The sequence below is a fragment of the Amblyomma maculatum genome, chromosome 11 (genome assembly GCF_055883805.1).
Source record: "Amblyomma maculatum isolate TAMU_Amacu chromosome 11, ASM5588380v1, whole genome shotgun sequence".
In the NCBI taxonomy this organism is placed as follows: Eukaryota; Metazoa; Arthropoda; class Arachnida; order Ixodida; family Ixodidae; genus Amblyomma; species Amblyomma maculatum.
In genome coordinates this window covers 92,647,775-92,659,941 of record NC_139354.1, presented here as the reverse complement: position 1 = coordinate 92,659,941, position 12,167 = coordinate 92,647,775, and the positions used below count along the sequence as shown (strand labels likewise).

Genomic DNA, 12,167 nt, shown 5'->3' with positions numbered 1-12,167 from the left:
CCCGCGTTGGGCCCGTGAGGGCAGCCCATACGGGCCCCATGCGGGAATTGCAACACGTACCCAGAGGGGCCCCGCGTGGGCTGCCCGATTTCGCCGCGATCGGTCCCAAACTGTATCTGTGCGGGCAGCCCAAATGAGGCTGCCCGCATTCAGCCCAAATAGGGCTGCCCGCATTCAACCCAGGTAGACGAATGTGGGCAGCACACCAGAACCATTAATGGGTCCCACGTTTGTGCAGGCAGTGACATCCCATTGATCAAGGTTTCAATTTTCAAGTCGATTAATCCCTCCAATACCTGAATTGTACAGGCGCGGGATTTGCGAAAGCCAGTCCGTTTCGGCCTACCCACTTGCTGCCCTCATGGGTTGAATCGGGCATTTTCTGGGCTGCCCAAGTTCCAATAATCAAGTGTCGAACACTAGGCACTATTGTTATTTTGCTTGTATGCTACACTCAGTAACATGACAGAAATTTATTCCCAGCACTACAATAATGTGGGCTGGCCCACATCACCCCAACATGTTGGTCTGAATATTTATTTCGGTGCTGCGTGCAGAATAGTAATGCCGTAGGAAACATTTGGAAGCCGTTCAGTACATACTCGTCAAGCGGAACAGTTACTGCTGCATATTTTCTGTCGATTTTGCATAATTAACGTAGTTTGTAGCGTAAACATAGATAGTCTTTGTTTATTGCATAGATATGCTCAGGACAGTTATGTGAAACCTCCAGAAGAGGCAATTAGTGACCGGTATAACATGATTTACATAAATAAAATGGTGCCTTAAAGATAGGTTGGAGACTTTTCAGAGCGGTATGCCCACCTGCGGCCAATTTGGGGCCCACTGCGGCTTTTCATGGGCCGCCCCAATTGGGCTGGCCCTATTTTTGCCGCATGGACTACGAATATATGTTGCATTTTCCCGCTAGTACCCGAAGAAGTACCCGTGTGGGCAGCGTGGTGGTGTGCTCGCTTTTCAGCAGGGCTGCAAATCATGTGGGACCTATTCGGTTTTTGCGTGGGCAGCCCCAATCGGACTAGCCCGTCATCTATTTGCTTTAGGCCCACATTTGCATCGCATCTGCCCTAAATTGCTCCGCAAGAGACCGATGCGGGCAGAAGCGGGAAGCAGTACTTGCCTGCCCCGCTAACGGCCATGCGGATATTATCTAGGTTTTTGGTGGGCAGCCCTATTTGGGGCAGCCCAGGAATTTTCTGCGCGAATTCCACATTTTCGTCTGACCTTCCCTCAAGTACCCCTCAAGGGTCCCATGTAGGCAATCTGCGGGGATAGCCGTATTTAACCCCGCCGCGGCCCATGCAGGACCTATTCGGCTTTTGAGTGGGCAGCCCCAATTAGATTAGCCCAGGCTTTTCCTACACAGAGCCCTACTTTTATTTGCATCGGCCCTAAAAGTTCCCAAGCGGGACTCTTGAGGGCCAGATGTGGGAATATGTAATCAATTAGCCCTTTCCGCGCCTATATGATACCCAGATGGAAAAAGCAGGGGCAAGCCCAATTTGGGCTTGCCCGCTTGATCCTTAAAGGGGGCCCTCATGGGTGTTATTGTGGTTACCCAAGCCCAACTTACCCATACGGGCCCCAGGGGGGCCTCGTAATGTGTGCTACTTGGGTATATATATATGACAGTTGGCGGCGAAGGACTGCAAAAGCCAGTTAAAAGCCGCTCTATTATTCATCAGAGTGTCGTCACATGGAAATGTAATCGCCGTCATTCGGTGTTTCGGCAGGCTTCGCAGGCATCGCGGGTGGCGCTGCTTTGTTTATTCAGCTGTTTGTTATCCGTTACAGAAGTCAGGAAGAGTTTGAAGAGGGCGGTGACAGCGTTACCTGCACTGCAATCATGTTTGCTTAAGATGTTTGAAAGTAAAATGTATTTCTCGCGCTGTTCTCAGAATTTCAATGTGAAAAAAAGGAAGAGGGGGATTTTAGATTTTTCGAATCAAAGCACTCCTCCCCCCCTAACTTTGGGCATCGTGATGGTAAAATGGTGGTGCTTAGTGTTGAGCAAATACAGGAAATCGATATCATGCAAGAAAGCTATGCAGGGCAAATGGTAGATGTGACATAAAGAGAGAGGAAGTCTCGAGATTGTATCAGGAAACTGACTTCAGCTAATAAATTTAAGCGTAATGAAGAAACTGGCATGGCGAGGACATGTCATCCCAAATATAATTTAGAAGAAAAAATAATGACCGTAAATGTTTTTCTAAGGGATGGCAACTTAGCAGAGGCGGCAGAACGTTACATAGGAGGACAAGAGCAGGAAGTTGCGGACAGTACTTGGTCATGACTGGTTCAGGACCGTGCAAGCTGGGAGGATATGGGATAAAACACAGCCAAGCAGGTTGTCATAGTAACGCGTTTATGATGGTGATTTGTACAGGTGACATTGCCGGGTATGCCTTATCGCCCTATTGCAAAAACCATTGCCACTGGGTCCCGGCGCCTCAGCGCCATACCTGATTATGGTCCCACAATGACGCTGGAAAGTGGGCGCACTGGGATGCGGCCTACTGGGACGCTCCGCACTGGCGGCACTGTTCGCCCGGAGAAAAAATGCGTGGGATAAAAATTAAAAGTAAGAAGTAACGAAACAAGTTAGGTACATTAAAGAAAACTAAAAAAAAATGAGCGCACCAAGCGCGCTTCGAACTCAGTTCCTAGGCACGTATCAGACACTAACACAGCACGCTAACCACTGGGCCACACCGATTTTGTTTTCTGTATTGACTTATTTATTATCAGATTTTACACATATAGAACATCACACACACACCCACAGAGAGTGAATATTATGCGACAAATACACTACAAGGGTTAAAGCAACGCGATTTGGGCTGCGTGATCCATTACAAATCAGTCATTTGCAGCAACACTTCCATTCTCGGAAGGCACTCAGGCACTTCGTCTTGTGCCTTGAGAACTTCAATAACACGCGCAACGGCTTCGAGAAAATACAGCCGTATTTTCCTCGCATCAACGTCTGCATGCCTGAAAGCCATTCTGGATCGCCAGATACTGTGCAGGCCCAATAACATGATCATGTCCAGCAGTAGCCCATCATCATCTTCAATAGGTAAAAATCGAATTCCGAAAGCATCTACGGGTAGGTCTTTTTTAATTGTTCGTTGTAGAATGTCCCAGAAGAAAAAGGCTTCCCAAAAGTGTAAGAAAACGTGTTCGATAGTTTCTGGTTTGCGGCATATGAAGCAGTGATTTCCCCAAGGTACAAAAAAAAACTTTCATTTCTAAATACGTCTTAACTTCTAGTGTATTGCTATGGAGTTTGAAAAATAAAGTTTTTGTTCCCCCTGGTACAGCCATATTTTTTACTCGTTTAAGGACTGACTTCCATGGATCTGCACAGTACAACAATCTGTACAATGGGATCGGGAGAAAGACATCGCACAAGTCCTTGTAAAGTTTCTTTCGCGTCACAGTTGATAAATATTCAAACGAAAAACGGGCTTGCAATACACATGACATGTACACTTCTTTAACGATTCCGAAAATCCTCCCTTGCATGCTCGCCGAACTTACAACAAAATTTGGCAGCACTCTGTTCAATCTAACCTGACACACAGTTCATAAAAATGGGTCCTTTGTATCACGAAAGAACGTAAAACGGTTAACCGCTTGGCGCAAATACAAATGGGCCAAAGCAACTCCTCCCGAGCGGACGCGATGAAACAAGCTGGTTCGGCGGGTGCGCTCCCAAGTACTTCCCCACACAAACATGGCGAACACACGGTGAAATCTCTGCACATTCACACGAGAACAATGCAGTACTTGTAACACGTATCATATCTTGGTAACAAGAAATAAATTACAAATCGTAGCACGTGCAAACATAGACCAACCGAATCCTTTTAGTCGGTCGGCCTTCTCACGTACTTCTAAAACCCTTTGGTTCCAATATGACTCACTGTATCGGTAGTTTTCCAGTGGCACGCCTAAATACTTCACTGGGGTTGTTACCCAAGCCATGTTCACGAAATTCGCAGGGGTTGTGTGCCACTCTCCATGCCAGAAACCCAGACACTTATTCCAGTTCACCGCACTACCACTAACAGAACAAAAGTCCTTCACCAATTTGACAACACTGCGAATGCTTTCGTAGTCGGTACAGAAGACGGCGATGTCATCGGCATACGCAAGTAACGGACCTCTGCTGCATGCAAGCGGAAACCTCGGATACTGGTGCTCTCGATAATGCTCACACAAAATGGTTCAATATACAAGCAGAAAAGCAATGGCGACAGGGGGCCGCCTTGACGCACAGAGCGTTGCACGTGGATGCGCTCACCCACCTTCTTATTTACTACCAGGCGCGTCGTGCACCCTCTGTACGCCATTGCGACTCCTTTGTAAATAACTGAGCCCACAATTGCATGCTCTAAAATTGATAAGACATCATGCGGCACCTTGTCGAAAGCTTTCTCTAGGTCAAGCTGGAGCATGGCAATACTCTCATGCAAGGCGTCGCAACACTCCAGCACAGACCGTGCCTTGTGGATATTAGTATATATGGTTCAGCCTTTAATGCCGCAGGTCTGATGCGGTCCTACTAATTCTTCCATTACAGTTTGAAGCCTTTTAGCAAGAATTTTCATGAAGGTCTTATAATCTGTTTTCGTCAGGGATATTGGTCTGTAGGCGGTAACTTGTTGAAGCTTGGCTTCGTCAACGGTTTTTGGTATTAAAATTGTATGGGCTGTTAGAAAAGACGAGGGAAGCATATCTTTGTCATAGACCTCATTAAATAATGTTTTCAAAACTGCGACGAAATCGCCTTGAAATTCTTTATAAAGGGCGGCTGCAAGCCCGTCTGGTCCTGGAGATTTTCTAGGGTTGAGGTCCTTTATGGCTTTATTTACTTCTCCTTCGGAGATTGGCAGCTCTAAATGTTTTTTTGTTTCGTTATCCAGTCTTGCCATAAGATAAAGGAAACTGGACTTGAATTGTTCGATTTTACCTTCTGTGTGACTAAAACGTCCGCTGCAGTATTCATAAGAGGCCCTCTCTATATTCCATTTATCTGAATAGACTACACTTTTCCATTCTATTTTTGATATGTGATTCTTGCTGGCGCGCTTCTTTTCTAATCCAAGAGCACGTTTTGTGGGCATTTCGCCCGCTAACAGGCGCTGTGTCATCGCCCTCACCATCCCATCTTGATATCTCTCCGTATCTAATGCCTCCAATTTCTGCTTGACGGAGCGGATTTCTTCCGTGCAGGAGCCCGGCTGCTTGCACTTGCGTCAGTAGAAACGTGAGGTCGTTTCTAAGCGCCTTTGCTTGCTGTTTTATAGCACACGATCGTTCAATCGCATTCATCTTTATTTCTTGTTTAAATCTTTCCCATTTGTTTCCTTGAGATTCATTACTGGCAAATTTCATCTCATTTAAAGCTGGCACTACTTGTCCCACAAAACTATCGTCTTTCAGAAGCCTCTCATTAAGTTTCCAATTTTCCCATACAAACTTGCTTCGTTGTCCATTTCTTTTTCCAATCCCAAAGACAAGACAGTGGTCACTAAACGGCACTGGTTGTACGCGGTATTCAGAGCAGTATGGTATTAGGTCGGAAGACACGTATGCCCTATCCAAATGTGCGTGGCTTCTTCCCTGACAATGAGTGAAAAGCGCTCCAGTAGCGTTTCCGATGCAATCGCCCACATCAACATGATGGCATTGCTCAATTATGTCACTCAAACAGGCAGTACTCGAATCTCGGAAAGGCGTAGTACTAGTCTTGTCTCGGGCCGTGCATATGCAGTTGAAATCACCAAGTAAAACGACCATACGTTCTGTGTCACAGTCAGTTCAGTTCAGTCATTCAGTCGTGTCCGACTGTTCGTGACCCTATGGACCATGTCACGCCACGCTTTCCGGTCTCTCACTATCTTCCTATCATCACATAACTTCATCTGCAGTGCCTCGAGGATGCCATCTAACCATCGCGTTCGCTGCCTACCACTTCTCCGGCGACCCTCAACCTTTCCCAACATCAAATCTTTCTAAAGCGACTCCTCTCTTCTCAACAGATGACCAAAGTAGCTGAGTTTTAACTTTAGAATTTGACCCTCCAATAAGCAGTCAGGGTTTATGGTCGACAATATCGACTGATTTGGTCTTCTGGCAGTCCAAGGAAATCTCAAGAGTCTTCGCCAGCACCACAATTCAAACGCATCAATTCTTCAGCGGTCAGCCTTTTTCACAGTCCAACTCTCGCATCCATACATCACAACTGGAAAGACCATAGCACGAGTTATACGGATCTTGGTTGGCAGACTAATGTCTCTGCTCTTTACTAGGCGGTCAAGGCTAACCATTGCTCTCTTTCCCAGAAGCAGGCGTCTCCTAATTTCACGGCTGAAGTCTCCTTCCCAGGTAATCTTGGAGCCCCAGAACAGAAAATCTGTCACAGCTTCCACTTCTTGTCCATTGATGCTCCAGGACTTGATAGGGCAAGCCGCCATGATCTTTGTCTTTTGAATGTTCAGTTTAAGCCCAAACTTCTCACTCTCGTCTTGTACGCGCATCAGAAGTCTCTTGAGTTCCACTTCACTTTCTGTCATTAAAGTGGTATCATGCGCATATCTAAGGTTGTTGATACGTTTTCCAGCAATCTTCACTCCAGCTGAAGACTCGTCCAGACCGGCCTTCCTCATGATGCACTCTGCATATAGGTTAAACAGGCAGGGCGACAGTATGCAGCCTTACCTCACTCCTTTCTCAATCGGAAACCAATCAGTAAGACCATGCCCAGTTCTGACTGTGGCCTCTTGCCCTTCATACAAGTTCCTGAGGAGACAGATGAGGTAAATTGGAACTGCCATCTCTTGGAGAGTTTGCCACAATCTGCTGTGATCTATGCAGTCAAACGCTTTCGCATAATCGATAAAGCAGAAGTAGATGGCTTTCTGGAACTCTCTTGCTTTTTCCATGATCCAGCGAAGGTTGGCAATTTGGTCTCTAGTTCCTCTGCCCTTGCGAAACCCAGCTTCCACGTCCGGAAGCTCTCGATCCACATACTGCTGCAGCCTACTTTGAAGGATTTTCAACATCACCTTGCTAGCATGCGAAATAAGCGCGGTCGTGCGGTAGTTGGAGCAATCTTTGGCACTGCCTTTCTTTGGAATGAGGATGTAAACTGACCTCCTCCAATCCTGTGGCCACTGCAGGGTTGTCCAAATCTTCTGAAATAATGTATGCAGAATGTTAACAGCATCATGGTTGAGGTTTTGAAGTAACTCAGCTGGAATGCCATCAATTCCGCTAGCTTTGTTCTTAGCAAGGCTGGCTAACGCCCATTCAACTTCACTCTTCAGGATGCCCGGCTCGAGATCAGTAATCACAACCATCTTATGTTGGGTTTGCACATTCGGGTCCTTCTTGTACAGTTCTGTGTACTCCTGCCACCTCTTCTTTATCTCTGAGGCTTATGTGAGGTCCTTGCCTCGTTTGTCTTTTATCAGGCCCTGCTTAGCACAGAAGCTTCCTTTGATATCTTTGATTGTCTTATACAGAGCTCTTGTGTTCCTCAATTGGCTGTTGTAATCAACTGCTTGGCACTGTATGTTCTGGAAGGCATTTTTATCTCTCCTTGCTATTGTCTGAAAATCCGCATTGAGAACCTTGTATCTTTCTCTTTCCCCCATAACATTTGTCATCCTCCTTTCCTCAGCCATTTGCAAAGCCTCTTCAGATAACCAGTTTGCTTTCTTGCATTTCTTTTGCTTTGGAACTACCTTAGTAGCAACTTGTATTATATCACGAACATCAGTCCACATCTCTTCGGGCTCTCTGTCTTCTAGATCTAATTCTTGAAATCGATTCCTCACTTCCACAGCATATTCTAATGGAATTTGATCCAGATCATACCTGAAGTGACTCCTAGTTTTCTGCGTTTTCCTCAATCGAAGCTTAATTTTGGCAACAAGAAGCTGATGATCGGTGCCACAATCGGCCCCAGGCCTCGTTTTTACTGCTTGTATAGCGCTTCTCCATCTCTGCCGGCAAAGAATATAATCGATCTGATTCCTGTACAGACCGTCCGGTGAAGTCCATGTGTACAGGCGCCTCTTGTGCTGTTGAAAATGAGTATTCGCTATGGTCAGGTTGTTTTCTTGACAAAACTCTACTAGCCTCTGCCCAGCTTCATTTGGCTCGCCAAGGTCGAACTTGCCTATAATTCCGGATATTTCTTCACTCCCAACCTTAGCATTCCAGTCTCCTATGAGAAAAACGACGTCTGATGATGGGGTGCGGTCTAAAAGGCATTGTAGGTCCGCATAAAATCTCTCAACGTCAACTTCTTCAGCAGTAGTGGTCGGTGCATAGACTTGGATAACGGTTATGTTGAAAGGGTGACCTTGGCTCTGAAGTGAAATCATTCGGTCGTTTTTGGGGTTGTACCCTAGCGCTGCTTTGCCCATTATTCTGTTTACTATGAGAGCAACCCCATTCATTCTTTTGGATTCGTGCCCACATTAAAAGACATAATGGTCGCTGAAGTTAAATTCTCCCATTCCGGTCCACTTGAGCTCGCTGGTACCCAAGATATCAATGTTCAATCTGTCCATTTCTCGCTTGACGACATGCAGTTTACCCTGCGTCATAGATCTTACATTCCGTGTTGCTGTGTGATATATCTCCTTGCAACATCGGACCTTCCGGTCGCTTTCCGACACATCCACAACTGAGCGTCCTTTTGGCTTTAAGCCAGCCGCTTCATTCGTCCTGGAGCTACTAGGAATCGCCCTTTGTTCATCCCCAGTAACATGTGGGACGCCTTCCAACCTGGGGGGCTCATCTTCCGGCGCCATATCATTAATGGTATTGTGACTGGCCGTAGCGATTTCTTCGCAGGAAATACTGGAGTGGGTTGCCATTACCTTCTCCAGTGAACCACATTTTGTCAGAACTCACTGCCGTGACGTGTCTATCTTGGGTGGCTCTACACAGCAGAGCTCACGACTTCATCGAGTTTCGCAAGCCCCTCCGCCACGACAAGGCAGTGATCCATGAAGGGGCTGTGTCACAGTAATAGCTGATATTTGCATAAAGTTTTCGCCTCTCATCTGAATTAGTGTGCGCGTAAATACAGCTAATGTGATGTCACAGATAATCCAACGACCGCTATCAGTGGTCACAACGCTTTCCAGAACCGCACCCAACGATTGGCGAATCAAAAGCATACAACCTGCCGAAGTCCCTACCGCATGACACACGCAAACATCATATCGACTGCTGAAAGTGCGCACCACACTGTCGGTCTGGTCTTGACTCTCGATGTTGGTCTCCTGCAGCGCTACAATATCTAGTTTCTGCTCTGCAACTAGTCGCAACAGTTGGTTTTGCCTCCTTCTGGAGGACAGACCTCTGATATTGAGCATTGCTACTAGAATGCTCCTTTCAAACGACGCCATCGCTTAGCAAGGCCAGGATGCCCGTTTGGCGCTTACCTTTGCGCGCACAGCGCCGCGCCATGTAGTGCCGTCCCGCCATTGTTTAGGATTCCGGGTTGTCGCCGCGAGGAAGCGACGGCGATCGTGTCCCTCTCGTGACGCGCTGCTTCTTCACATCGGCGACGCACCACTGACGTTCTAGACGCAGCAGTCGCTGCTCCTGGCTCTCTCTAGTCAGCTCATCATGGCGCCGTTTAGCCGTCGCAAAATCAAAGTCCATAGCTGTCATACTCTCTTTTCCAGTAGAGTTCAGGGCAAGTTGCGGCGAACCGGTAGTACTGCTCGTGGTATCCGACTCTGGTGGACTAAGCTTTGATGCAGGAGTATCTTCTTCAGCGCATCCCTCTCCATTGCTCTGCACTGCGTCCGTTTGTTCATCAACCGCTGCGTTCGAGGCTGCCTTCTCCGCTTCATTCTCATCCATGTGCAGCTCGCTGTTATCGCCGAATGCTCCTCTTCCAGCAGCTCGGGCATACGATCTCGTGCATTCCGCCTCTTCGTACCCAAAAGCGTGGCACTAATTGCATTTGGGTACACTGCAGTCACGCGGATGTGGCTAGGCTTGTGAGAGCGCAGGCATATCGGCGCCCGCCCTGGGACGACGACTAAAACGGTGGCGTTCCCGATACGCATCTGATGTGGTATGCGATCCAGGCTGTCGCCTTCACGAAGTATCAGCCGAAGAACTCGGGTGGTCGATTCAGCGTTTTGAAAACCGCCAGTCTTCTTCTTCTCACTCGTTATAATGGCACATACCCACAGTGGGGGATTGGCCAGAAGTCGTTGTAGGTGACATATTTTTGATGATGTCGATTTGACTGTATGGTAGATAACCTAATAATTAGGAGCTAGTGTTGCTGAAAAAATTTGAAATTTTGAGGCGATGTAATAGAAAGCAATGAAAAAAGGAATAAAATTGTAAATTACTAATAATAATAATAAGAAGAAAAAAATACAATTCAGACAGATCAGCGCTAGCACACAAATATTCCAGTAGCAATATTATAATTATGAAGTAAGTAACACACCGGTTTTAGTCTTCCATTTGTCGCCAGATACTTCTTTCACTTTGCCGTATACAGCAAACGCGCGTTTCAACGTATCGTTGCTGACGTTGAACGCGCACCAGTGCACTTTAAGTCTTACTTCTTGCCTTTCGGGGTCAAAAAGCACGCATGTTTTTCCTTTAACAAGGATGCGCCCTGAGCCAAGTAACTTTTTCTTTGCCTCTTAAGTTCGAAAGCTGACTAACCAGACATGAGACATCTAACATGCGCCGGTACCCCCTACCTGTTCGATGACACCGGCGTCTTTCATCGGTTGGCAGAAATATATCCTGTAAGGCCTTCCATTGATGTCGCAGTGAAGAACAAGCATAGTTTTAAGTCTTTCCCCGGTACGCAGCGGTGGCAGTACAATCCTGTAATCTTGAAGTCCTTCCAAAAACGATGTTCCACGGCCATCATTGGCCGTTACCACAGCTCGCGAGGAGCCAAGCATCCTGCGTCTGCACACTACGGCGTCCAGAAGCAGAATGGCTCGCCACACCGAGAACTGGTGTTCTTTGAAACAATTCTGCATTTTATGTCATGACCCGCATTTACAAGGTTGGGACTTCATGTTTCGCTGTCTACAGGCCCCATTGCCACTGCTCTAACAACTACAACTTCTTGATTATTAGAGCTTCCTGTCTGCTCGCATGACTTGTAACTAATGTTCTGAGCGCCTATGCGCGCTATTTTGTGCACTGGAATTTTAACATGTGGAGTTTGACATCGCTGGCAAATTTACCAACGCCGGCTCTTCGGTGGTGTTCTGCTACCAAGGGCGTAATTTTCGCTGAACACGAAGCTTTAGTACAACCCTTCTAGGCAAAAAGTGCGACCAAGCTTCAATACCGGCAAGCGCCGCAGCGATGACCCTATATTGCGTGTAACTAAACCTTATTTCTATGCAAACAGTTCGGGACGCGTTGCGATGATCGAGGGCTCGGCTGCTTCATACGCAGAGTAAGAAGAAGCGCGAAAGCTTGAGAAACACTCCAAATATTATGCATTATAAGCGCTGTATGCTGTTGTTCTTTCTCTCATGGGCCCATCGCTCGGTGTCACCCGTTAATAATTAAGGGGGTATTATTAATGATGCGCCCTTAACGGTGCGCACACTCCCAGACACCCTTAGAGTGAGTGGGGTAGCTGTTCCGGTCACGAAGGAGATGCCCTCGACCTGCGTGGCAAGCTGAGCCGAAATTCAACTACCTTGTAGTGACAGAAGGGGGTGGTCGTTTGGTGCCCAGCGGTCGCCGGTTCAAACCAGAGAAAGAATCGGAGTCACAAGTAACAAACAAAACACAATTTATGCACAGCAAGAGACGATACAAAGGAATACGCAAGATCACTTGAAATACATAGACGAGAGGTTCACAGAATACAAACGCTAAGCATGCAATTACACAGGTATCCAATAACGTAAAGGCTTTACAACAGATGAAACACGAGAGAGTACATAAACAAACACCAAATTGTTCACCGGGCACTGTTGCAGTCCGACGCCTCAAGAGTCACGATGTGGCCGCTATACGAGACGAGCGCCGCTCCCTTGAAAGTCCGTGGGCTTGCCAGCAGCGGGTGATCCCCGGGAGTTCAGCCGAAGCACAGGCGAATACGT

The 12,167-nt window shown here is 47.1% G+C and overlaps 1 pseudogene; it reads right to left on the bottom strand.

Moving 5' to 3' along the window:
• Positions 1 to 9,543: 9,543 nt before the first annotated feature.
• Positions 9,544 to 11,030, bottom strand: LOC146174396 (uncharacterized; annotated as a pseudogene).
• Between the last annotated feature and the right edge of the window lie 1,137 nt (positions 11,031 to 12,167).